Source organism: Vidua macroura, chromosome 22 (genome assembly GCF_024509145.1).
Source record: "Vidua macroura isolate BioBank_ID:100142 chromosome 22, ASM2450914v1, whole genome shotgun sequence".
NCBI lineage: Eukaryota > Metazoa > Chordata > Aves > Passeriformes > Viduidae > Vidua > Vidua macroura.
This window is the reverse complement of record NC_071592.1, coordinates 6,128,961-6,156,297: the sequence shown is the minus strand read 5'-3', so window position 1 is coordinate 6,156,297 and position 27,337 is coordinate 6,128,961. Positions and strand designations below refer to the sequence as shown.

The 27,337-nt window shown below is 48.0% G+C and overlaps 1 protein-coding gene and 1 long non-coding RNA gene across 4 annotated transcripts in view; one reads left to right on the top strand and one right to left on the bottom strand.

Moving 5' to 3' along the window:
- The window catches only part of KIRREL3 (kirre like nephrin family adhesion molecule 3), a 368,214-nt gene that overhangs the window by 125,567 nt on the left and 215,310 nt on the right, over positions 1–27,337 (top strand). The gene's annotated exons all lie outside the window — the stretch shown is intronic.
- On the bottom strand, positions 11,999–15,274 carry LOC128817974 (uncharacterized). The gene is made up of 2 exons (XR_008440352.1): positions 14,967–15,274; positions 11,999–12,394 (listed from the first exon to the last, which is right to left on the bottom strand). It is a non-coding gene; the product is annotated as an uncharacterized LOC128817974 (long non-coding RNA).

The window sequence follows — 27,337 nt, the reverse complement described above, 5'->3', positions numbered from 1 at the left end:
ACCTCTGGAATTTGAATGAGGTGAGGGATGCCAGGTCTGGTGGCTGTGGAGATGAGGGGAGGTGATGGAGCTGAGCTGGGGAAGCTGCAGCACACGAGGAGCATCCACAAAAACAGCATTTCTTAAGGCCCAGCAGTGCTAAATCTCTGCACCTCTCTGACAGCTTCTACTGCCATCAACATCTCCCATGTTTTTCAGCGAAGTAATTCTTTTAGATGCTTCAAATATAGATAGATTTTTGTGTATAGAGGGTTTTTTTTATTTATATAAATATATATATATCTACTGTCAGCTGGTATTACAAAGAGCATAAAGCACATCTCCAGCTCCTGCATGTGCAGCTTGGCTGGGACCACATCACAGGAATGAGAGGACAAATGAGCCAAACTCCAACATTTCCCCTCAGCAGGGGACACCTGGGGGGTCCTGCTTTTTGAATGGCTCTGGGATGCTGCTGGTAGCTGTGGGATTTCAGGTAGTCCTGGATGCTTTGCTAGGGAATATGTGTAACTGAGCATTTATGGCCCCTTATTTCCCTCTGTATGAGAAAAAAAAAATACACTCTGGGCTTTTTTCTCGAATTACTTTGCCTGGAGACTGCCAGCTTCTCTGCCTGCATCCCTCTGGGAAGCGGGGGGGGGAGGGGGGGGGCTTGTGGAACTCCTTTTTATCAGCAAATTAGATAATGGCAATTATCTTGATGATCTTTAAGGTCCCAGCCCAGCCCATTCTACGGTTCTACGATCTTACTTTTGTGTCATTAAATGCTGGCAATGACTCTCAACTTCCCCCACCTCCTGTGGCAGAGAACATCATTTCACTTGGCTGCAGAGCCCGAGCCACAGAGGGATACGGTGTCAGTCCGCAGGAAATCTCAGCCATGGGACCCAGATATTGCATTTAGATGTAGTTGCTTTCATTAACTCTCTATTTTATAGCACTCATCAGTCTTTCTCCCCTGCCAGAAAGTCTCCAATGTACTGAGGAATATTCAGGCCTCTTTTGGCAAGCGTCAGAGATAAGTGGATAATAAAACACACCTTGAAAATATTCTCCATCCTATTATTAGCCACTTTCTTATTATACTTGCAAAGAAAAAATTCCAGTTATAAAGCAGCGCACTCCTCTATATTGTCGGTCCATCGTGCTCAGACACTCGCAAAGAAAGACTTTCAATAATATTCTCACTATTGTTTGTTGATTGGCTCTATTAATCACTTCTCACAGCCTCAGCTACACATTTCCATGAGCATGCACAGTTTAAACCCCCCTCCCTCCCCGCAGCCTCCTTTTATGCTCCCATGAAACTTTGAGGATGCCTAAACCCCTGCTTCAGCAGGAATGAGAGGAGACAGATCTGCAAAGCTGCCTGCTCTCCTTTTAGCGAGAACAAAAGCTCCCTGGAATAGCAACTGTTATTTACTCATCTCTCATCAGCAGATTTGACCTAATTTTGCTCTTCCCATGCCTTTGTTTCAAACACCTGGTAGCGGCATCGCCGGCGGATCCGGCTCTTTTACAGCGGCTGGATTTACTTGGTGGGGGAGGCCGGCTCCTGATGGAAAAGCTGAGCCTGGTGGCCTGGATGAGCCTTGCAGAACAGCCCCCAGCATTTCACTTGTGGGGAGCCCCTGAGAGCCTTTCCTTAGCACCCCAACGTGCCCACGGTGGGTGCTGGGCAGCAGTGACCACTCAGCCTCTGGCACAACTCTTCAAGCTCAGTGTGGCTCAGGTGAGGGCACCTGGCTGTCCATCCGCTCCTAAAAATACACCCAGACCCCGATTTGTGGTGATCCCAGCTCAGGTAAGGGCTCAGTGCCCGCTGGCGGGCACCCACCAGGTTGTGTTTGCAGCAGCCCCTGGGGCAGGAGCTCTGACTTCACCTCGAAAGCTGCCCGGAGGAGCTCAGCCACAGATTTGTCCTGGCTTTCCATTTAAAATAGCCTCCAGCCCTCCTGTGCCAGTGAGGAGGCAGCGGGAAGGGAGATGCACTGATGAGAAATGTGGGGGCCCGAAATTCATTTTTCAAAGATGGCAGCAAAGCCAGTGATTTATCTGCTGTCACCACAGTCCGAGCAAATCTTTCCCACCAGGTGAACGATGCAGGAAAGGTAACTCAGCAAACACAAAATACAACGAAGCCCCGTCAGGCTTCCTCACCTAGAGATGACTTTTATTTTGAGCTTTGAATGTAATTAACAGCACTGACTTGAGAAAAATAATGAACTCTCTCCCATGCAGTCTCTGGGATCTCTTAGCCAACTTCCCATGTTCTTTGCCTCATGCATTCCCCATCAGTTTTCCTTCTGTCATCTCTGATTTATTACCTTCAGAGTCGAATCTTCATCCCCAGGGCTCAGCAGCTCTGAACTGGCTGAGAGACCTTTGGTGTCATTGGGATAAACCCACTCAGGCAGCGTTACAGTTTTTGGAAGTTTTGAGTCCCTTGAGGCACTCATCCATCCTGTAGCCAACCTTCTCCAGGGCTAGCTGGCTACAAATGTTTCCAGCAGATGTTCTGGCTCTTTTAGGAAAGTTGTGTGCCATGGAAGCCACCTCTCCCTCCCCTCATCCATTTGGGAACCACGGGACATTCCAGCCGCCAATAACCGCGCTTCACCTCCTGTTTGCACGGGGCAGCCACAGCCCTGCCCGCCCACGGCCAGGGATATGGAAACTGTCACAGTTGTACTGAACATCAACCCAGTTACAAATAAGAAACCCAGCCCAGTTCCATAAACCAGCCTCTGGGCTCACTGACAGAGGTCTCAACCAATAACAGCTCTCCTGAAATACAAGCAGTTGAGTGGTTCAGCGTCTGGGGGGTGTAGAGATTAGACCAATGGCTGTTTAGAGCTGGGAGCTTTGAATTGCCTATAAGAGCAAGCCCTGAACAGTAAAACAGGCTGGACACCTGAGGTCTGTCATGTGTTATGTCTCAGACATGCAAACATCACGTGTCACAAAAGGCTGCCCAGGAACCTGGGAAAGCAGCACAGCCAGGGTGCAGAGAGGAGACACTGTCCTTTCAAACCTTTTGTAGGGTTTTAGGTGTTTATGAAGCCAAGAAAGGAGCTGTACAGCCAGGAAGGGGGATGCTCGTGGAGGCTGGAGAGGGACCCCCCTCCACCATTTGAGTGCACATGTAAATCCTGTGGTGCAGAGGTCCAGCCTTGTGGGAGGCATAATTCTGGTTCGGTGGTTTTGGATCTGCAGGGTTTGTGCTAATGGCAGGCTTGACACAGCCTTTGTCCTCTCTCCCCATGGTCCTTCCAGCAGCATGAAAGTTTTTTGCAAGGCATTCCTGGGAATGCTGTGCCTAGGAGGTGAGGGAGGTGAGCCTGACTGGGAGGAGGTGGCACATCTAATCCACAGTCCCAGCCAGAAGGGAAGTCCAAGGTGTGACTGTGCTCTTGTCAAGTTGTAGGAACTATGGAGAGATCCAAGGTGTTTGGAGGTCATGGCCAGTGTAAAGGGTTTTAGTATTAAAGGTCTTTCTCTGCTGGTCCCTGCTGCCAGAATTAGGGTCTGACATTCAGAAATCCAGGTTAGTGTCTCCTGTTGGCTGCATCTCCTGTGCCCAGGGAGGTCATGGAATCTCTGTCTCTGGAGATATTTAAAACACACCTGGATGTGTTCCTGTGTCACCTGCTCTCTGTGACTCTGCCTCAGCAGGGAGTTGGGCTGGATGACGTCCAGAGATCCCTTCCAGCCCCAACTGTTCTGGGATACTGTGATTCCCAGAGCAAGGCAGACAGACCAGCTGAAAGTCTCACTGGAAAATAAATTATTTAGTGCACCCTCAAATAAAACCAGGGGTCTTTGCTCTCATATTCTTACTGTTTTCTAATAAAGGTGCCAAGAAACTGTTCTGCCTGCGGGGTCACTCCTGGTGCACGGAGATCACTCACTCTCCAGGCAGATTGGGAGGGAGCTGCACAAGCTGGGGCTGCCATCCCTGCTGGGTCATCCCTGGTCAACAGCTTAGCTGGGAAATCAATCAGAAAGCTCAAGATGCTGTCAAATAAGGCTGGTAATTCCCTCTGTTGTACCCAGCACATAATGGGAGTTTTTATACATCCATATTGGGCTTTTTCAATGAAAATTGAGAAAGTAATCACCTGCCTGTGTATGACTTGAAGGAAACTTCCAGAAGCTTGGAAGTGCTTGCCATGGGCTCTGCTCAATTTTTAGATTATTTTAACTACAGTGCTTTTCCCTCAATCTTTTTTTTTTTTTTTTTTTTTTTGTTTCTTGCAGGGGGGGGTGGTTTTGGATGGCTGAGTCGTTCTTGACCTCCTGCCTCGAATTCTCATGGTTTGTTACTGCTCGTCGTTAAAGAGCTGCTGTGCTCTACACCAGAATCAATGCAGTTCAGGCCCAGGGAAATGAATCCTGTAGCCAGTCAATTCTAATCACTTTGGGACCCTTCTGAGTGTGAGGAAGTTCTATAAATGAAAGCAGGACAGTGAGATGCATGAGCTCTTTCCAAGTGCCCATGTGTGGATAGTGAGTGCTATTGAAAAGCTTTCACCTGGGGCTTGGCTTCATTATTAAAATTATTTCAGAAGTTCCCCAAGACCTCCTTTCTTCCTCCTCAGTGGCAGCACAACCTGGGATGGACTGGGCTGTTCTAATGCCACATATCTGGTTATTCCATTTGATTACCTCTGCTGAGAGGTGCCTGCAGATGGAGCAGGTCCATGTACACCCTATTTGCCTGGATTTAATGGAAATTTGAGGTCTGATTCTCTCTATTTTCCTTTTTTCTCGCTGTGTTGGGTACAAAGCCTGTGTTGAAGTTTAGGTTCCCAAAGCTGATTTTGGGTCTTTATTGCCCTAATCAGTCAAAAATCTGGAACAATCCTGCAGTTCCCTATTACCTTTGACCCTGCAGTACCCCCTTACCAAAGGGCCTGGAGTGACAGGACAAGAGGGAATGGCTCTAAGATGAGAAAGTGATAGATGGGATTTTGAGAAGAAATGCTTCCCTGTCAGGGTGGTGAGATCCTGGCACAAGCTGCCCAGAGCAGCTGTGGCTGCCCCATCCCTGGAAGTGTCCATGGCCAGGTTGGAGGGGGTTGGAGCAACCTGAAATAGTGGGAGGTGTCCGTGCCCATGGCAGGATTGTGGAATGAGATGTTCTTTAAGGTTCCTTCCAGCCCAAACCATTCTGGGATTCTGTGCTGAACTTTGGGAGGTACCTGCTAATTTATTAATGCTCCACTCACTTTTATTAATGCGCCTAATGTGCCACTGACAGAGCCAGGACTTTGGGAGAGGGGATTGTTCTTATCTAAAGGGAAGGTAATATTTTACTGTGAAAAGCAACACAAACCAGCACGAGACTCGCGATAAATCATGTGCTCAACATCACCCGGCTGCGACGGAAATTAATGGGAGTTGCAAGGCAAAATTCCCCATCATCTCGTGCAAATCTCAACTGGAGTTTGTGTTCTCAGCCTCACTGCTGTGTGCAGCCCATGCTCCCACGCTCGTTCTTCATGGAAAAAAAGGCCCTCCAGCAGCCTGTAAAGTTTATGATGAGACGGAAGCAACTGGAGCTAAACTGTGAGCTTTTTGTCACCGCCAAACGCAGCCACTCCGGGGCTCAGCGGGGACCGTTGGCTGTGAGAGAGAAGCAGAGAAAAAGCAGCAGAGACTTCAGTCACTCACAAAATATGCAGAGCTGGTTTGGAGCGAGGCAATAACCTTGGAGTTGCTCTCCCGACTCTAATAACCCAAATGTTCAAGGCCCTGGGTTGTAGCTCATCAGGAACGGAGCTCCCCCAGCTCAGCGTGCTCAGCACCACGCCAGAGCACCGGAGTTGGGAAAGGTCCTTAATGAAGCATTAATTCATCCAGCACCGCCTGCTGGACCTGCTGCTCACAGAGGAGGCCACACGGTGTGTCTCTGCTGGAGGAACTTCTCTTGCTTTTTGTTTTCCTTCTCTTCCTTTGCTCTTAGGAAGGTACCATCTTTGCAGATAACAAATTCAGCGCAGGTGGCAAATCACCAGATCCTGCCATGCCCATGGCTGCTGTAAAAAATTTAAGACGTCAGGTTCTGTGAAACTGCCTGTAATGAACCATCCCCTCGTTACCTGCAAGGAACACAATGTGGGAGGCTTCTCTCCCTCTTCTGGAGTTACCCCACAGCAGCGTTGGAGCTTTTAAAACCTTTTTGATTTCTTCTCTCAGAATGCAGCTTCTGCTCAGATTGTTTAAAACTTGAAGAGAACATAAAGGATCTTACTGCCAGAAGCATCACATCTCAAATGCCATGGAGATATTTTCCTATTTATCATATTTTTCTGTGGGCTTTTTGAACCCTGGTAGTACAGCAGACAAAGAAAAGGCCAAGCAAAAATGCCTAGAAATACAGTAAGAAGTCATAGAATCATTGAATCCTGGAATAATTTGGCTTGGAAGGGAACTTAAAGTGCATCTAGTCCCACCCCCTGCCATGGGCAGGGACACCTTCCATTAGACCAGATTGCCCCAAATCCCATCCAGCCTGGCCATGAACATATCCAGGGATCCAGGGGTAACCACAGCTTTTCTGGGAAAGTTGTGACAGGGCCTCAGCACTCACAGGGAGGAATTCCTTCTCAATAGCCCATCTAACCCTGCCCTCTGGCAGTGGGAAGCCATTCTCCCTTGTCCTCTCACTCCATTCCTTGTCCCCAGTCTCACTCCATTTTTCTTGTCAGTTCCTTCAGGCTCTGGAAGGCCACAGTTCACTCACCCCAAAGCTTCTCCTCTCCAGGTGAGCAGCCCCAGCTCTCCCAGCCTGGCTCCAGAGCTGAGGGGCTCCAGCCCTTGGAGCATCTCCGTGGCCTCCTCTGGACTGGCTCCAGCAGCTCCAGCTCCTCCCTGTGCTGGGAGCCCTGAGCTGGAGGCAGCTCTGCAGGTGGGGTCTCACCTGGGGGAGCAGAGGGGCAGAATCCCCCCCTGCCCTGCTGCCCACGCTGGGGATCAGCCCAGCACAGGGGGGTTCTGGGCCAGGGCCTGTCCAGCTCTCACCCACCTGCACCCCAAGTGCTCCTCCCAGAGCTGCTCTCCATCCCTTCATCCCCAGCCTGGATTGGTCCTGGGGGTTGCCCTGACCCAGGTGCAGCACCTGCCCTTGGCCTTGTTGAACCTCATGAGACTGTCCAGGTCAGGACAAGGTTGGAGGATCCTGGCATCTGCTCTGCTCAGTTTCTGTTACCTGCACCAGTTTGGAGGGAAACCAGTTTTGTCTTTCTGAGGTTTCTTTTCTCATCTCTCCTCTGTAAGGACACTGTGTACATGTGGTGGAGGTCGTTAAATAAGTGGCAGCATATGGGATTAGGATTTCTCCCTTTAATAATGGTTGAGCTGATAGCAGATTGTGTTCTCTTTTTTTTTCCCTCTCCCACAGAAAATAAGTTGGGGTTTTTTTTTTAGCATGGGCTTTTCAGCAGGAGCTGTCTGTTTTCCATCAAACATTTGAGCATAGCAAAGAAAGAACATATTGCTAATTTTGGCCAAAATTTGATGGCTCGTTTTTAGACCAAGCATTCCTTGCTTTTCAGACCCACCAGCTTGGAGCATAAAAAGGGGATGTAGTGAAATCCTCAGTGCCTCCTTGTGTTCTGCTGCACTTTCTCATGGAAGTGACTTTCCCAATGAGCTGTAAACCTCCATTCCTGTTCCCCTCCATGAATTATCCAGTGCTATTCCAGTGCCTCGTGGCAGAGCACAGGCAGTGAAAAGGCACTGTCATGAAACACTCCAGAGCTGTAATTAATAGCTCAACCTGCAGAAAGATCTTAAATTTAGAGCTGCAAACTCCTGTGGTGCTCTGCCTGGAGCAGGGACTTCTCCCTGTGTCTGCTGGATGACCTGTGCATGCAGCTTGGCTTTTCTTCAGGATACAGATAAGCACTTGTGCCAACTCACAGCCAGAAAATGGCAAGGAATTCCATCCAGACTCAAGGAATATGGGGACTTTAAAAGGAGCAGCCAAGGAATGTGTTGATGTGATTCCAGGGTGGAAGTTAGGAGGATGAGGGGATACAGGGGTTCAGGACAGCTTTTGCTTTATTCTGCTGGGCAAATGAACTGGTTTTCCTAAGAGCTGGGAAGGGGCCACACTGGGAAGTGCCTGTGGACTCATCAAACACAGCTCTGTTTGGTCAGGGATGTGATGTCACTTGTGCCAGCCTCAGCCTCGGTCCCAGCCCAGCCCATGTCCCTGCAGAGTGGGGAGCTGTCCTTGCTTCTGGCTCTGGCTTTTGCACCATGAGAGCAGCAGGGAGATAAAAGTGGAGGAATGTGGAGCCCAGAGACCCATTCCACTGAAGGAAACAATAAATCCCAGCTCTGGGAGCCTGCTGGAGAACTCCTGGTTTGCTGTCCCCTCCCCATGCTTTGCACTGGCCCCATCCCCGTTATCTGCTCATCCTGAATTGCACAGGAAACATTCATGTGGGAAAATAATCCTTTCACCAGGCCAGCTGAGAAAAATAGCTATAATTAAAAACAATGATGCACTGGGTTTCGAGCAGTGGTCTTTATTTCCCGTCAGGCTGCCAAAGACCAGGCCAATTAATCTGTTACAGGTGGGGGTTTATTTTAATATTGTGTTGAAAGTCAACCAGGCTGTTTGGCTTTGTTTTCCACCATCTGACTTGGTCCTCCTGCCCTCTTGCCTTCATTAGTGGGAGACAGTAAAGAAAATTACAGTCTATCCTCCTCAAGGCAGCTGTGCTGGGAGGGTTTTTAGAAAGACAGAAGTAAATACCAGTGACCTGGCAATTACTGGAGCATTGTTTATTCCAGTGCTAAATGCAGAAGCCACAAACCTGTTAAACTGTAGGAACATGGAAACCCATTATAAGGAAGATTAAAGCAGCTAGCCTTTGAAATAAGAGTTTGTTTTGTTTCAAGGTGATGCACACAGGATTGTTTCTTTCTTCCTGATGCTTTTAACTCTCCCCTCTGTGGTATCACATGGAATTCACACAGAGGGATGTGGATGCTCGATCTGTGGAGGGATACTCCCAGACAATTAGCTTAAAATAACCTTCCCTGGCTGCACCCTCAGGTTGGAATACAGTGAACTGATTAATATTACCTGGTTTTACAAAGCAATTCATTAGTGGGCAAACACAGGGTGATGGTGGATCTGGTGGCCAGGAGAGATGGACCGAGGAGCAGGCTGTGTTTGCCTCTTAATTTCCTTCAGCTGTGGGAGCGGGAGGTGAATTTTGGAAAACAATGAAGCGGAATTTATTCTGACTTAAGTACCTTTTTAATGCTCAAATGCATGAATTATCTTCCCGTTAATTGGAGGATTTGAAATATCAGTGAGCATATGCACAGCCTTACCTCGGCTGTTCCCTGGGAAAGGGTAAAGGCAGAAAGGGCCTTGCAGGGAGATGGGGGAAGCAGGGAAGGCTGCAGCCAGGGGAGGCTGGGCAGGGCGAGGCTGTGCCATGCCATGAGCAGCAGTGCTGGTGCTCTTGGCCTCACCCAGCACCTCACCAGGCTGGGGACATGCCTGGGAAATGTCACCCCTTCCTCCAGGGCTGAGGTGGGCGAGCAGGGGCTCTGCTGGCTCCTGCAAGCTCTGCAGAGGGAAGCTCTGGCTCCAGCAGTGTAACTGCAAGGAAAGCTCAGCTGCAGGTTTAAGGGAGCTTGTTTCCAAGAGAGAAAAGTGGGGTTTGTCTCACCCATACCTTACCTTTGTGTAAAAGCCTTTCATTCAAGCTCCTGCTAAGGCTTTGTTGCTTTGTCTGCTGGGAGGAAAGGGAGACCTGGGTCCCTCCCTGAGCATCCTCCTCACAAAGCCCTGCTCCTCCTCCCTGCCAAAGCAGCTGCTTCCCATGGCCAGAGCTGATCATTTCCCTCTGTTCCCTTTGCTGTGGATGTGTAGCACTCCTGCCTTTCCCTGATCAGGAGACAGCCCAGGAGCATTTCCCCATCCACTATGCTTTCATTACTCGATTTATCTGTGCGGTGGCTGCAGTGAGAATTAGTTATTAGCAGTGCCCTAATCCTCAGTAGCTCACTTGATTTGACTGGAGTCAGGGCCAGATTTTAATCTTGGTTGTAGTGGTGTAAATCCTCAGTCAGCTTCAGTGGAGTTGACCCAGACTTTATAACAGTGTGAGCAAGATAAGCGTCCCCTGTGTCCCTTCCTCCACCAAGCCCTTGGAGAGACTAAGCCAATATCTACCCCCACCCTCATAAATCTGTATGAACTTGGCCAGTATTCCCCTAGGGAATGCAAATCAAGATGGGAAATTTCTTCCCCCTTTCCTTTCAACAGGACTATCTCAGGAAAATAGAAATCTAAGTATTAACTCGAGCTGCCAGCCCAGAGGGTCATAAAATCAGGGAAAATGGTTCTGACATGCCCTGTTAACTGGGAGTGCTCCCCAAAAGATAGGAGAAGATGAGGTTGGAGGGGGGAAACAGCTGGCAGTGGTGATAAGGCTCTGCTGGAGCCGGGGGTGTGCAGCTGCACCTACTGCTGCTGAGGCTGGCTGGAGCCAGTTAAAATGCTGCTTTAACCAGCAGGAGGGATGCTTAGATGGGCTCTTCATGCAGGAATCTGCCCTGGAACATGGATGTGTCACAGGAGAGGTGCAGAGTAGGAGGACACCTCTGGGTGTGGTGGCTGTCAAAGGGAAGTTCTCCCAAGGTATGCTGGAGCCTGGAGTGGGATGGTGATGGAGCAGAGGAATCCAGCAGACAGGCAGGTCTTTGGCTTGGCATTCATCAGTAATAATTTCCCACTCTGGCTCAGCTGCAGTCCCAGAGAAGAGCAGGATGCCTCAGGAGGAGAGCTGGAGAGCAGCTCATGGAGCAGGGAGGGGGAGAGACCACTGACACCCAAGGCTTCCACGGATGGTCCTCCCAGGAGGAGGTTTTAGGACATCAGTCCTAAAATAATACCCCTGACCAACTCTGTTATCTGGTGCTGCCATCCACATTTGGATTTAGCAACACAGCAGGAATTAGCATGTCCAGGCTAATTGAAACATACCACTACAAAATACCTTGGCTTGTTTATTAAAGAGCACGTTTCTCCCTGGATCACCAGCTGACAGAGCCCTTGGAAGGTTAAGCTTGCATCCTAGTTCATATTTCCTTGCTCCTTATAAATAAATTACTCAATTCATTCAGGCCATGGATTTTTCTGCAGCTGAAGCAGTTTCCCAGAGGAAGTTGTCATGCAGGCTCACAGTTATGGAAATGCCAGAGTTATTTCTGACACCAGTAAATAATAGTTCTCTATGCACTGACACTGTTTTCTTACCTTACCAGGCTGGGGTTCGAGCATGATTTAGATGTTTGCTGCTGATTAGCATTTCTGGGACTGTGGTAAGCAAATTGTGCAGTGTGTTTCAATCTTATTTTATGCACAGGAAGGAGGAAAAAAGTGATTAGTGCTCTTTGGGAAAAAATGTCTGCTAAATTGTTCTGATCAAGGTAAATCAAGACATCACCTGGAATGATCTGGGAGCCAGTCCTCCCCCAGAGCTACTCCCTGTTCACAGGAAAATTAAGACTTTGTAGTTTTGTTTGCTGGGGTTTTGTGCCATTTCTGCCACAGAAAGCTCGTTCTCCTGCAAAATCTCTTTTCCTGAGCTAGGGAAAATAGGATCTAGGCTCTTGCATCAGGAGATGTCAGTGCTTGTAGAGGGCTGAGAAAAGGCTTGGGGAAAGTGCTTGTGCCTCTGCCGTGTTCAGATCCAACATAATCCTGGGCAGAGGAGCTTTGCCTCACCAACACAGGTGAGGAACAGGGCTAACAGGGCTAAAGAGCTTGGGAGCCTGTGCTGTTTGGTTGGTTTCTTTGTGGTGGATGCACTTTTAGGCCAAGTTTTCCATGGCTGTGCATGGGGATGGTTTGATTGAACAGCAAGTGCATCACCAAGCCTGTCTGACAGGAGTTCTACACTTTTGCCACAACTGGACTAAGTTTGTCTAAGCAGTGCTTAAGAACCTGCAGCAACTGAGATTGTGCAAAGCTATATTTTTATTTTATTTCTTTTTCAGGAAGCTGTATCTAATGTCTTTCTTAACATTTCCTTGCTGCAATTTAAGCTTATTATTTTTTATCCAGTCTTCTGTGAACATGGAAAGGAGCTTTCCTGCCTCCTGCCACCAGTTGTTTCTGTGTTGGAAGATTATTCCTGTGGCTCTCCTCAGTCATCTCTTGTGCAGACAAAACAGCCCCTGGTGGCTCACACAGTCCTTTTTGGGGTGTTTCCTGTCCCTGCTGCCACCTGGACCCTCATCCCACTCCCTTTCATGGGCAGTGCTGCTGCTGTGTTGGAGCTGAGCAGAGTGCAGGGATTCCCCGAGTCTCCTACAGCTCCTGCTGGGCTTTGGGCAGAGGAAAAGCCAAGTGGTCCTGGCAGGGGGAGATACAGGAATTTATTTCCAGCTGGAGCTGGGAAGCATCCCATGCCCAGGAGATGGTTGTGAGATTCCCCAGGAGTTGTCCTGGTGTCCCGAGAGGGACTCATATGGACAGGTAGTGACAGGACAAGGGGAATGGTTTCACACTGACAGGGGCAAGGTTAGGTTGGATTTTGGGAAGAAATTCCTCCCTGGAAGGGTGGGCAGGCCCTGGCACAGGGTGCCCAGAGCAGCTGTGGCTGTGGCTGGATGGGGCAGGGAGCAGCCTGGGACAGTGGAAGGTGTCCCTGCCCATGGCAGGGGGTGGGACTGGAGGAGCTTTAAGGTCTCTTCCACCCCAAACCTTTCCATGATTCTGCAATTCTGTGGCACATCCAGCCCTCTCCTCTCACAGGCATCCCCATCTCAGGGCTGAGTTTGCAGAGGTACCAGGGTTTGGGCTGCAGCTGATTCAGTTCTTTGCTGGCATTACCCAACAGTGCTCTCAAGATGCTCTTCCAGCACTTCACCCTTGTCACAGTTCAAACACTCTCATGTTTCCCAGCTGCAATTTATTCCCGTGGCAGGATCAGTCCAGTATTCCCCTAGGGAATGCAAATCAAGATGGGATTTTTTTCCCCCTTTCCTTTCAATAGGACTATCTCAGGAAAATATAAATCTAGGTATTAACTTGAGCTGCCAGCCCAGAGGGCCATACCCCATGGGGGTAGCTCACAAGCCCCATTGCCATGCTGAAACTGGAGGACACTGTGGTAATTAATGCCAGGACTTCTGCAACATAGGGCTGTTTGACCCTGCTGAGACATGGGGATGTAAAATTAACTCAGAGCTCTGGCTTGGGCTCCTCTCTGGCTCTGGGAAGCTCCTCTCCAGCTGGAAAGGAGGAGCTTGGTGATGATTGTTTGAGATCAGAGCTATTCCTACAACCTGGCTCTCCTGTGAACCTCAGCTCCATCCTCTGCCTCCCTCAAAGCACCCCCACCAGCTTTGGTGTTCATTTTTCAATCCCCCTGCTCTGTCCCTGAGGCAGTGGAGCTGTGGCTGCTGTGGCTCCCTCGGTGCCCGGCACCTCTTTGTAATTATCTCCAACCCAACTGCTCATTTCCAGCAGAACTTTAAACATTGCTCCCTTTTATGTAGCACAGCTTTTTAATTTCCCTCCCTAACAGAAGCGATTGTTTATGTTGTAAATGCCACATTAGGCCCTGTGAAATGGAGATGGAATTGATTTTCATTTTGGAGATTTCACAGCTTGCCCCAGAACTTTTCCTGTTGGTTGCCGGTGCTCGGGGAGGCACAGGGCTCCGGGAGTCGGCACGTGCACTGTGGGATGTACAGACACCAGAGTCTTCCTCCAAGTGTAGCTCAAGGATTCGTGGAATGGTTGGAGTGGGAAAGGTCCTTAAAATTCATCCAGTCCCACAATGCCATGGGCAGGGACACCTTCCACTGTCCCAGGTTGCTCCAAGCCCTGTCCAACCTGGCCTTGGACATTTTCAGGGATCCAGGGGCAGCCACAGCTGCCCTGGGCACCCTGTGCCAGGGCTGCCCACCCTCGCAGAGAAGAATTTCTTTCTAATATCCAATCAAAACCCCCACTCTTTCAGTTTGAAGCCATTTCTGCCAGTGCAGCTCCCGATGAGATCCCCCTTCTCACCCTGTTCAGCCCAGGGCTGTTACAGCTTCCAGGACTCAGCCAAGGAGCTGCCTGGTGATTTCTTTTTTCTTGAGAGGGATGCTTGGATCAAACTCTCCCTTGCCAGCTCTGACAATGAGGATGAGGTGGGCCCAAGTCAGCCCATACACATGACATCCAGTCCTTGGCGTGTAGCAAGGCCTTGCTCCTGGTTGCTCCATGTTTGTGAGAATTGATGTATTTACCCTATAGTAAACAGGTACCCTATGTACCCTACTATGTATTGTAATAGTAGTAGTATTAGTAATAGTGCCTTGTGTACTTCACTGTGTGCAGCAGAGATGAATAAGACCATCAAAGAAGTATTTACAGTTAAAGAAAGAGGGGGAGATGTGAGAAATGGGTTTGTAAAGGATTCTTAAAACCTGACAGAAAGCTCACATAGTTTTGTACATCTGTATGCAAACTCTGAGATAAGGTGTGCTGACTTAGGAAGGTCATAGAATAGATATAACGTTGTTGAGAGAGAGATTGAACTAGAAACAAGTTTCAACAAGTTTCAAAATATGGCCTTGCAAAAAGACCAGATATTTTAGAGAATTAGAACTGTGAAAGATTCATTGTAGCAAGTAAAAATATAGGTGATTGGTGTTCGAAATTATTGTGTGGCAACAGCTAATAGGCTGAAAAACATTTATAAGATATTTTAACTAGGAAATAGGTTGGCTTCTGATAGAATGGCGTTGAGTTTTACATCTCTTATATCTCACCCTTCATTGAGACTGATAATGGAATAGAATCTTTTAAAATGCCTCTCAGTTGCCCCGTCTCTGTAAAAGCTGGGAAAACTGACAATGTTCTAGTGGGGCAAGCCATGGAGATACTTCTTTTTTAGGGAGGCGTGTGATGGAAACTCTGTTTTCCTCACCTGTGCTTGCAGGATCAAGCCAAGCTCTGAGGAAAAGGAAGCTGCATGTGTCACCTTCCTGTAGAACAGGTGGGATCACCAGTCCCCACTGTCCAGCTCCTGTCACCGAGGCTGGGAACACAACTTGGAGGGTCCTTGGAGACGTAAAAATCCCCCATGTAGGGAGCAGAAGGAACTCTGCTGATTTACAGGGCTGCAGGGATGCAATTCCCTGTCCTCTCTTAGCCCAAGCAGTAGGAGTTGTGGAGGTCAGGGGTGGTTTCTTGGGAGTTGATCCCCAAACTGCATGTGGAAATTCCTCTCAGCTGCCCCAGCTCCTTCTTTTAACAAAGTGCTTGTGTTTGATCACCCTGATCCCACTGGATCCCAGGCAGGAACCTCAGTGACATCACAGTAAATCATCCCAGCAACCCAAAGGCTGAAATATGTTTGCATCCCCCATTTATCCAGGAATGCTACAGAAAGGATCAGCTCATAAATAACGAGGCTTGAGCATGGGAAGTCCATAAACACCAGGGCCTGTTGAACCATTTGCTGCCAATAATTCATTATTTTATAGAGGGCAAAGGGAAAAAAATGCACGATTCTCCTATCACCTTAAAAAATTAATTAAAAGAAGCTGCAGAATAATCTATCCTCTTCCCAAAATGCATTTTTGGAGCAGACTTCCTCAATTCCCATGTAAATACAAACTCCCCTCTGGCACTGGAGCCGGATCCGCCAATGTGAGCGCAGAAGGGAGGCAGAAGGATCCGAGTAAGTGGCATGAAGACAATTTGCTTGGACCGGGGAGGAAGATGCACTCTGACAAGGATAGATGGAATGAGGTTGTTGCCAGAGAAAATCTCAAGGAATTGTGAGCCAAGTTGGGGGGAGCCTTGGATGCAGCAAGCATGCAAATCTCCTTGTGTTTTTTGGTTTTGAAGTAGTAGCAGAGCAGGGGAGGGGAGGGAGGGGGCTAGAAAAATCCAAAGAAGCTTTGTCAAGTCTGACATTCCTTTTGCATCCAAAAGTGGGTATTGATTTTCCACCCGTGACTGCTATAAATGAGAATTTCTGTGTCGCAGCTCAGGCCCGCTCTCCTTGTGTTTCTTATCTCTTTAAATATGATTACCTGCACTTCATGGCTTCACAGGCAAAATCATAATGAACTTTGCCAGCCCAGGCAGCCCTGCGTCGCCTTCGTGTGCGTGAGCAAATGAGTTCCACCAGTTCCTCCTGCTCTGTCTCTGGGCTACAGGTTTATTGACTTTCCACTAATTTTCTTGTCAGGATAATTCTCCCAATCAAGATTTAAAACAAACTGTGAGGTTACTAAAGTGCTGGTGGTTCAAGTCCTACAGCTTTTTGTTTTGACTGAGAGACCTTTGAGCATTTGGGTTATGGGGGGGCAGGTGAGGGAAGGGGATGGGGTGAGAGGGTTCTGCTTGATTTTGGTCTGGTACAAAGCTTTTTGTGGAGGGAGTGGGTTGTTTGTTTAGAGCAAATCCCTTCTTCCATGCCAACATCTGCTGCTCTGTATTTGCTCGCAGGGGAAACATAAAAAAAAAAAAAATAGAAAAAGAAAGAAAGAAATAGATTATTCCCACTGCATCAACCTACAGGCATCTGCTGGCTGCAATTTTCTTCAATTTCTCGCCGTGAAAAGCAAGAGCGTTCATTTTGTAAGTGCTGCTTTTGTGTGTGACCTATATTTTGAAAACTGATGGGGTCACCACCTCCCTCCTCCCAACCTGTTGAACCAAAGAGTCTCTGAGATCTGTCCTAGATTGTATTTATCTCCGAGATTATTTAAAAAGCAAGGTAGCTATTACTAATAAGACGGTGTTATTCTGGTGAGGTTTGATTTTTTGCTTTTTTTTCCCTTTCCCCTTTACTCTCCTTTGGAAATGAAAATCTCAGCCTGGCTCCTCCTGACCAGGAAAGTGCTTCCTTTCCCGTCTCCATCCTTCAGAGCTGATTTAAAAGCGCGTAATCTTCCTCCACTCATCATCTCCTGACCCTCGCTGATTTCCCCCCCCCGTGGGTTGCTATTACACTGGCTGGCAAGAGTCGGGAGATGTCGGAGCCTGTCAGGCAGATTTGAAGACATCCCATTTGTGCCTATGGATACACACATTGCAGCTCTCCAGTTGCTTAATGACACAGCTCATTCCCCTTGGACTGGAGCTTGGAACGGGCAGAGGCAGAGCCAGGTGAGCTGCAGCAGCCCACATCCATCCGTGTTCAGCACTTCTTTTGCTCTTTTTCAAATTTGGGGTCTTTTTTTTCCCCCATCAGAAGTTCCTTTTTTTTTTTTTCTTCGCCTTTAATCTCACTTTCTATTAAAAGTCTTCCCAGAGCTAATGTAATAAATTTAGATCCAAAGCCAGATGCATAGCAAAACTTTTGGCAGAGAATACTCTATCAGAAGACATTGCAAATGAAATATGCTTCCCCTTGGGGATTATTCTACAGTTTAATTTAATTTGATATTTCAAATTAAATTAATTCAAATGGTTATGCAGTTTCCAGGGAAAACAGACTTCATTTATGATGTTCTGCCACCAAATTGTTTTGCTTCTATCATATATCTTATATTGTTAACTGGGAATGATAAGTAGTGACAACGTAGGATTTTTTCATGCCCTTTATTTTGCAATTCCCATCCTAAAGGGAACAGAAACATCTCCTTATGCAGGGGTTTCTCTGTGGGGTTATTCCAACATTTCTACTGAAATCTTACTGTGGCTGAAAATTAGATTTTCATCAAAATGTGGTTTAACAAAACAATAAAGTGTTTGCTTTGAGAAGGTTTGGGGTTTGTGGGACTCCTACTTCTTGCCTGGTTTCAATTTACAGAAGAAAAAATAGCAACTCTTTGTTTGGGATTGAGGTTTTGATCTTCCAGGCTTTATGGCATGGGCAGGAAGAATGTCAGGAAAGAAGTCTGAGCTGCTTTTCAAACTTACTCTGTTGGATTGGGATTGGTTTGGACACTCTTTGGGATTCAAAAGCAGCGTGGGCAGGACCTTGAGGAAGCTGATTCTGCCCCTCTGCCCCCCCAGGAGAGACCCTCACCTGCAGAGCTGCCTCCAGCTCGGGGGTCCAAGCACAGGAAGGAGCTGGAGCTGCTGGAGCCAGTCCAGAGAAAAGGGAAATGATCACAGGGATGAAGCACCTTTGCTGTGAGGAAAAGCTGGAAAATTTGGGATTGTTCAGCCTGGGAAAGTGAAGGCTCCAGGGACACCTAATTGTGGCCTTCCAGGACCTGAAGGGATCCTAAAAGAGAGCTGGAGAGGGACTTGAGGAATGGGACAAGGGGGAATGGCTTCCCACTGCCAGAGGGCAGGGCTGGATGGGATATGGGGAAGGAATTATTCCCTGTGAGGGTGGGCAGGCCCTGGCACAGGGTGCCCAGAGCAGCTGTGGCTGTCCCAATCTTGGAAGTGTCCAAGGCCAATTTGGACAGGGCTTGGAGCAGCCTGGGACAGTGGAAGGTGTCCCTGCCCATGGCAGGGGTGGAATAGAAGAACTTTGAGGTCCCTTCTAATCCAGGCCATTCTCTGATTCTTAGTTTTTCAGCCAGAAGTGATTTTCTTTTATCAGGGGCAAGTTGGGGAAATTCCTGCACTTCCCAACCAGATCCAGCTTCACCAGAGGGGGTTGAGTTGCACTTGAGGGGTTCCATTTCCTTTCATCCTTCATCAGCAGGGGGAACTTCCTAAAAACAACCCAAGCCCCAAACCTGGATCATTTTGCCTTTTAGTATGCCCCACCTGGAATAGGATTCCTGATGTTGTACCAGCCCTAAACCAGCTTCCCAAGACCTGTGGGGACTCCCGTGGGATTCCTTTATCTCACTTTTGCAGTGAGTGATTGATTTAACAGGGCTTTCCTCCACAGGCTCTGATTATCCAGAGTCATCAAGGAACTTGCTCCAAACTCTGAAGTACATTAAGACAAGGTAATTCAGGGAAGTCTTTGCATCTGGAAATCTCTGTAAGCACTTTCCTATCTGCTGGCCTGTAGAAAAGCCATTATTCTCGACAGGGGAAAAAAATATTGCTAATATCACAAGAGGCTTTGGAAGAGAACATAAAGCTGGTTTCATTTTCCAGTCAACTGAGATCTAATATTTCCTGTACAAGATGTTGAGATGTTTTAGAAAAAGGAGCAATGTTTATTTGTCTAAAGCACCACACACACACACACACACACACAAGTTCTATATTGTGCTTCTGGCTTTTTTCCATTGTAAATGGTTTTGCAGGGAGAAATCTCTTTCCCATCCATCACAGCCAGTAGATTAGAAAAATATAAATATCATCTAAAGAGAATGGAGCTGAGGCTCCTGTGGAATGCACAGGAGAGAAATGACAAATGCAGCATCCCTGGTGGTGGGGGAGGCTGGGGTTTGGGTCAGAGATAGCCTTCTTGTCTCCTTGGCGATTTATTTGCTTACACTCTCCTGGGACAAGGCTCCCAGAGTGATATTTCTTATCAGACATGTCTTTTGGGCTGGTCCAAACCCATTTCATTGAGCAATCTCCCATCAGCAAAGGAAGGTTGATCAAAATATTCTTTTTTTTTCCCTTAGAAGTGCATCCTTTTGGGGGTTTTTCTCATTATTTCTCAAGTCCTACAAGGATTTTTTTTCCAGAGTAGCCCCAAAGCACTCTGGGGAGCGCTGGATTCCAGTGCCCCCGTGGCGCTGTTCCCAGCCTGACAGCCAGGCTGATGCTCCAAGCTTTTGTCTTTTGAGCCCTGACCATTCCCTAACCAGTTTTAGGCATGATGGGAGGCAAGTCTGTGCCCTGGAGGGCTCGTGGATGGCTGGGTGTGTGTGATGAGGATAAAGCTGTAGTTACTTGTAGGGCCTTGAAGTGAGAGAGAACCTTCCCTCATCCCTTTGGCCAGCTCATCCCCATGGCTGGGAGCGCTGAAACATTGAAGGTTTCAAGTGTTAGGATTTTCATCATTTTTCCTTTTTAAACTCCTCCTCCTCTCTTTCTCCTCCTCCTATTATTATTATTATTTATTTTTATTTTTATTTTGATGATAATGATGATGATAATGATGATGATGATTATTATTAGACAATGTTTTCCTCCTCGGTGCTTCCCTGACAGTCAGGAATTCTTAACCTTGAAGGTTCCAGTGCTTTGGTTTGATGGTGTGCTGGCAGTGGTTTTGGTGTGGAAACCCTGCTAGAGCTGAAGTGGCTCTTTGGGCACAATTGGGATAATCAGGGAAACCCCTTCCCCCCCAGCTGAATTAGCCCCACGTTTAATTGAGTATGGAGCACCACCAGCAGTGGGTGTTCCATTGTGTCTCACTTCTGCTTCTCCTCAGACAGAAACCAAATCCATCCCAGCAGAGATTTTGCTCTTTTCATTTCGGTGATTCACCTTGCAATCCATCTTCCCTTTCCCAAAACCTCTCTATCCCCCAAAACCCACCTGGGTAAGGGGTGTACATTCTCTCCTGAGCACGGGCAGAGAGAAACGGGCAGCGTGGAACAGCCAGGCCATGGCTGCCTCTTTAGGCTTGGCTTCCTCTCCTTGGAAGCCTTGTCTTTGGAGTGGTGCTGATGCCTTTTGGGCTACCTAAAAACAGAGGCCGGACAAAATTAAGAGAATAAAAATTGGTTCTATTTATTGAAGGGCCTTCAGGTACATTTAGGGCAGACAAAGCCCAGCCAGGGCTTACACCCAAAATTGGACTCACAGCCTTTCACATTTTGTAAGTTTGGTCCATTTGCATATTGGGGGTGAATCTGCCAATTACAGCTTCAGCTAATGAAGTCATTTACCCCAAGTTTGCTCTCCCAACTCACTTTTGTTTCCATCTCTGGCCTGAAGCAGTGAGGTGTCCTTGATTGCCAGGCCTGGAGAGGAATTGTTGTGTCTGCCCCAAATGGAGAAGCAGCAGCTCATGCTGGATATGGAGTTTGGAGTTCTACACTAAAGAACTGCAGGTTACAAATCCTGCAATATTACTTAGATTACAAAAAATATAAATAATAATTTATATTACAAAAATTATTTTGTAATTTACAAAATTGTTCTATAATTTATATTACAAAAATTATAAAAGCTAAAATCCTAAGGCATCAGTGCTGCCAGGACCTGTAGTCCCACAGGCCATGTTTGTAGGGTCAGGCCCTAGGAGGGGATTTCTGGGAGAGGTCAGTGTAAAAGAGCTCAGGCTGGGAGCAGCTGTGCCCAGCGCCTGCTCAGGCACAGCAAACAGGTGCTGGAGATGACAGAGTGCCAACGACTGCAGGCAGATGCTGCCCTGCAGCCCAGCCTCCTCCCTAATCCATTCAGGTGCCTCTCCTCAGGAAGTTTCTCAGGGCACCCTGTAGTCTGTGACACCCCTGCTTTTCTGGGTTCATTCTTCTCTGCTGCAGTCTTTTGTCCCTCAGCACAGCCACCGTGTCACAAAGAGAGATTGCCCGAGCCCAGCCCTGCTTGGGGCAGCTTTGTTTTCCCCGTGGGCCTGAGGAGCATCCACAAGCAGCCCACAGCGAGTAGCTGGAGCCCTCCAGGCCACCATGGGCAGAGAGGGATTTTGGGAGAGCCGACCATGGAATCATGGAATGGGTGGGAAGGAACCTTAAAGCTCAACCTGTTCCACACCCCTGCCATGGCAGGGACACCTTCCACTGTCCCAGGCTGCTCCAAGCCCCATCCAACCTGGCCTTGGGCATGGCCAGGGATCCAGGGGCAGCCACAGCTGCTCTGGGCACCCTGTGCCAGGGCCTGCCCACCCTCACAGGGAACAATTCCTAATTCCCAATCTCCCATCCATCCCTGCCCTCTGGCAGTGGAAGCCATTCCCTGTGTCCTGTCCCTCCATCCCTTCTCCCCAGTCCCTCTCCAGCTCTCCTGGAGCCCCTTCAGGCCCTGCAAGGGGCTCTGAGCTCTCCCTGGAGCCTTCTCCAGGTGAGCACCCCCAGCTCTCCCAGCCTGGCTCCATGGGAGTGTTGTCTTGAGGGGGCTCTTTTGAGGGGGTCTATAAAAGGGAAATTTAGTCACAAGCTGCAGGATGGCTTTCTCAAGGCCATACAGAGGTGCTGGCTGCACTCAGAGCAAGGGGAGATTGCTGTTATCTGTAAATCTCTACAGAAAACCTCTGATGTGGGCTGGCTTTCCCAGGGAAGTGCCTCTCTGCTCCTGGAGGTGCCTGGTGTCCCTGGGGAATGGCAGTTCAGGTGAGGGTATTGCTGCCAGGTCCCATGGCCTGAGCAGCCCACAGTGCCTTTCTTCTCATCCCAGAGTGACAGATTGTCCCTCTGGGCCTTGGGATGAATTTGGGGGCTCACTGGGGTGTCTGTTTTGCTCCAGAGCAAGCTGTGTGCCATGGAGGTCAATGGCTGCTGAGGGAAAAGCCTCCAGGAATGCAGAGTGTTTGTCCCAAGCACCTCTGGGTGACCCAAAGCCAAGGAGAGGCTCCTGTGGACACCCCAACCCTCAGAGGTGGCTGTGGGGGCCAGTGTGTCACACACAGCCCTGCCTGGACTGTGACACCTCTCCCTGACCTCAGGAGCATCATCTCTTTGTGTTAAATACATCAGTGCAGCTCAAACCTGTGATCTAAGAGGCCCTGGCTTCAAAACCTGTTGGGAGTGAGCCTGCTGCCCTTAAGGTGGTTCAGGAGTTATTGATGGAACAACCTTGGGGGCCGAGTCTCAGCTCTGGCAGAGGCGAAGGAGAAATCATTGTTTAAATAACCCCCGGGGACTGGAACTGGTGGTGACCCAGAAACAGTTTATTTTTTTATTGCTTTCCATAGCTTCCTCAGGCTAAAGCTGTCTCCAGTAAAGGAAAACCAGGTTGTTACTGGGGGAGTAAGCAAATTAGCAGACGAGGGCAAAAGCTGAGCAGAGTCGAGGACCCGAGAGCTGCGACAGCTGAATTGCACTTGTGCCTTTCTCTCTTCTCTTGCTTTTAGTGTCCCACTGATCTGTAGCCCCTTCATCAAGTAATTCATTTTTTTATTTCATTTTTATACCATTGTTTCAGTATTTCAGGGTAAAACCAGATGTTGACTCTTCGTTGAATGGCAATTCCATTTTCAGCCTATGGGATGCTTGATCAAAACCAAACTGATTTCTTAATCACTGAAGGATGTTTTCAGGAGCTTTATTATTCTTTATCATTTCAGCCGCTGTGTGGGTGCTCACTGGCCAGGCAGATCTCCCAGCCTGCCCCCTAATATTTCAGGGAATGTTGGGGGTAGGAGCAGGAGGGGATAAATATATTCCATTCACCACTTGACCTGAGTAGAGACCACCACCATCTTTATTATTGCAGGGTTGAATTTGGGATTGCATTCGATCTGTCTGGCCCTCAGCCTCCATGCCAGCCCTTCATGCCTGCTCTGTGGGAGCTGCTCATTCCCTGTGGGATGTTCCAGCTCCCAGTCCCACCCTGCCGGGGGCTTGGCCAACAGAAGGGGTTTGTTCACTTGTTTGCTAATTGGATTTTGCACCAAAGGGAGCTCCAGAGAGCTGCACCTCTGGCCAAAATCAGCGTGGTGTTGACCCCAGGCCATCAGTACTAAAAGCACAGGCCGTGGCTTGGTGGGTTCCAGGAGATCTCTTGTCATCTTCGATCAGTGTGAGCCCTCACACAGTCCTGAGCACCTGCCACCAGCGGGGAGCAGGACAAATGCACTGGTGGCACAGATGGAGAGAATAAACAAGTCTTTGCCCACATTATTGGGTTTGCTAATGAGGAGAGACCTCATCAACCTCCCAGCCATCTAATTTCTCTTGGCTGCCATTTCAGCCAGTCAGGAACCACACCAGGAACAGCATTTCCTGCCATGAACCAGCTCTTTGAGGGAAATATCCAATGGGAAAATGAGCAATTCTCCCTTTGCCTCCCGTCTCTGATATCAGAAATCTCCTGCAGACCACACATCTTCTGGAGAAAGACTGAAGTCCAATCTGAGCGTTTCCCACTATGTGCCTCCAGCAGCATCCCAAGCCTCTGTAGGATGGAAGTGGAAGACTTTCCATCCTCACCCTGCAGTTCGCATTTCAGGTGCTGCTGCTCAAGCCCAGAGCATTTGGGGCTATTATTTTTTTAACCATGACTTCACCTCCATGTAAGTAGAGTTGTCTTGGAATTCAGCCACAGAGCTGAATTCACCAGTGGCCCCTTTCGAAGCTCAGACAACTCCATCCCTGTGCCAGAATTTTTCCTGCTCCCTGCGCCACCTGGAAGCATTGGAGTTGTCCCTCTCCCCAAATTGGACACAGCCCCCACAGTCCCACACGAGCTCCTGGCACTGGTCATGTTGCACAGATATCTCTCACTCGCCCAGCAGCGTCTTGACTCACAAACTGATTAAAGTTCATGTCACACTGGGAAGATGCAAAATGCTCTCTGAGCACTAGATGTTATTATTTTAAGCTTCTCTTCTTTTTCCTGAGGCGCAGCAACTCCCTGAATCCCAGCTGGCACACCACATCCAGCCACAAAACACCGCTAATTGGGTGTTTCTCCTGTTGACCTCATTTCTCCAGCATACTTTGGCTGGGTTTATTTCCATGGGTTTTTGGGGAATTATTTTCAAGAGGGTCTGGAAACCAGATAAACAGAAACACTTTGCTGAGTGTCTTGGACAGTCCTTGGTCATTCCTGGCCTCCAGACTTTGCCCTTTTTCAAGGTGTGATAATGCTGCTCTTCCACATCATCATCTGTTTTACACATCCAAGGAAATAAGAGGCAGAGGGAGATGGGAAGAAAGAGATCAAGCCAAGTGATGATTTGGAAGAGGTTTCATTTGGAAGAGGTCATAGACCTCTAGTCTAGGCAGGACCTACACTGTTGCTCCTTCCCATCACAAGGCGTTGGCAGGTCCGTCATCCTTAAGAAGTATTCCTGGGACAGGATTTGGATTCTGAAGGGTGACTTTTGGACTGATTCCCCTTCAAAGGAGAAGGTGACTTGTGCTAGAAATGCTGTAAAGCTCAGCCAGGCTCTGGGACAGCTCCTGCCTGATGAACACGCCAAGTTCATTAGCAATGACTTTGTTCAAGTGTCCCTGACCCAGTTCAGCTCCCAAAGAATTGAGGAGTCTCCCATTAATTCCTTAATTGTGTTATTGGGAAGGTGCCCCCTCAGTGTCACCTTGCAGAGGTGGCAGGTGGAAACCTTTCCCTGATGTTCTTTAAGTGGCTTGTTTCCTTCTTTTGGTGTTTGTGAAAACAGATTTGATTCTGTGTGTGGGATTCTGCCCCATCCACCTTCCCATGAATTCATCGTGCTGTTTCTCCCACACCATTCATTTCCTCCTTAAAAATGAATGCAGAGAGAAAACACAATTAAATGCTGCTTTGGTTAAATAATACCTTGTAAAAAAAACAGAACAATGTCTTGAAAAATAAGGAGAGAGTGAAGATCACACAGTTTGAACTAATGATAGAAATTACCTCGAGTTAAGTTGGATTTTAAATCAGAGGTTTAGGGAATTGTATTTTTTACTTTTCTTTCCAGTGAATTATGAAAAATATAGAGGCCTGCTGGATGGATGATTAGATTTTTTTTTTCTTCTCTCTCCCATCCACATTGAAAAATGAAATATTTCTGTAATATTAAATCTGTCCAATTGATCAAAGTGTGGTGTCAAAAAATGTTGTAAGTGCTTCTTCTCATCCAACCCCTTCAACAACTGCAAACCAAAGACCTTTTCAATCCCTTTCTGGAGGCGGCTGGAGGTTAACTCTGCTGAAAGAGTCTGTGCAAGGAGTGAGTCTGCATTTCTCCAGCACATTCTCACAGCAGGGACTTACAAAGGACTGCGGATTTGGCACGTGGACAACAGCACGTGCCCTCAGCTTTGGGGGTTTGTCTCCTCATAGGGTCATAATCTGTCCTAATACAGCCCTGCCTAACGGTGGGGCAGGAATGGGGGATGGGGTGGCCAGAAAAGAGGTGAGAATAGGAATTTTTTCTTCCCTGGCTCAGCTTGATGAATAACCACTGGGAGATTTATGGGTGTTTCCCCTCCCCTTATGTTTTTCTTTCCCTGCTTACTTTCACTGGAGAACAAGAAAACCAAACAAACCAGAAACCTCAAATATTTGGTCACTGTTTGAGGAAGCAAACACAAAGTGTATCCAAACATTTGGAGAGGTGGGAAGCTGTGGTATTGCACAGCGGGATAAATGCAAAATGTGTCCAGAAAAGAAAGATTTTTTGGAAAGCTGTCAGTGAGGAAAAGCTCAGAGAGGGTTGGGGGTTGCTTTGTGTACAAAATAAGGGATGGTTTTCTTCAAGTGGATACTGTGGATAAGACCAAACAGTCTTGCAGTGAAGAGAGGAGGAGAAACCAGGTTGGTTTCAGCAAGAAAGCTGAAAGAGGAATAAAACCCCACTTCTGCTGGGATGGTGGGGTATAGGACAGGGAACGTGGAGTGTTATGGACACACCTTCATCAGCAGCTTGATTAGGAATAGGACCTCCAAATACCTGTGGCTGTTTCCATGCTCTCATCCAGCCCCTGGAGCTGCATGAAGAGTCACCCAATATTTCCTTTAACTCTCAGAATTCAACTCTCCAGTGCCTTATATCTCCTTTGGTTCTGCTGTTTCGACAAGAAACTCTGGTTGTCTTCAAAAGAAAACCAGGGGGGGAAGAAAAGGGACCCGTCTGTTGCATCTGTTTGCATATCAGGGAGGTGTTTGCTCACTCTAGGAGAACTCATTTATTCCTGTGGCTGCATGGGGATGTACTCAGAACTTCCATAAAATGTGTAAGGAGCAGTAAGTGCTGTTTCATCTCTTGGTGAATGAGCAGCAATTTCAAAGAGCAAAACAAGGACTGAAAGGCTTCTGCTCTCTCACTTCGTGCCTCAGTGTCCCCCAGCTCCTGGACGCTCATGGGAGATCAAAAGGTAGAAATCTCCCGTCTCCTACTCATCGATCCCTTTGCTTTAGGAGCTCTTTGTGCTATCGACTCACTCTCCTGAGGGAAAATAAGCATTTTCCTTAGTTAACAAATGGACACACAGGTGTAAAAGAGATGAAGTCATTTTTCAGAAAGCCACCAACAGAAATGAGGGAAGGTCAGAGAACCCTCCTTCCCTGGCACAGCCCCTGGTGGTGAACCTCTGGATAACCCAGGGGATGGTCTCAAACAGCTCCACAGAAATGCAGCAAAGAGATGGATTGCTGCAACTCTGCTGCTTACCAAATTAGAAACAATTTAAGGATTTAAGGATTAAGTACCATTAATTACTGCCCAACAAATGCTGATCTACAATGGAGCACTTGTGGAAATGGAGAGAGAAGTTTCTGCGTGAATACTAAATGGCTTCATTAATGCTCAGTGCAATTTCATTGAGTGATAGATTAATTAGCTTGATGCTACAA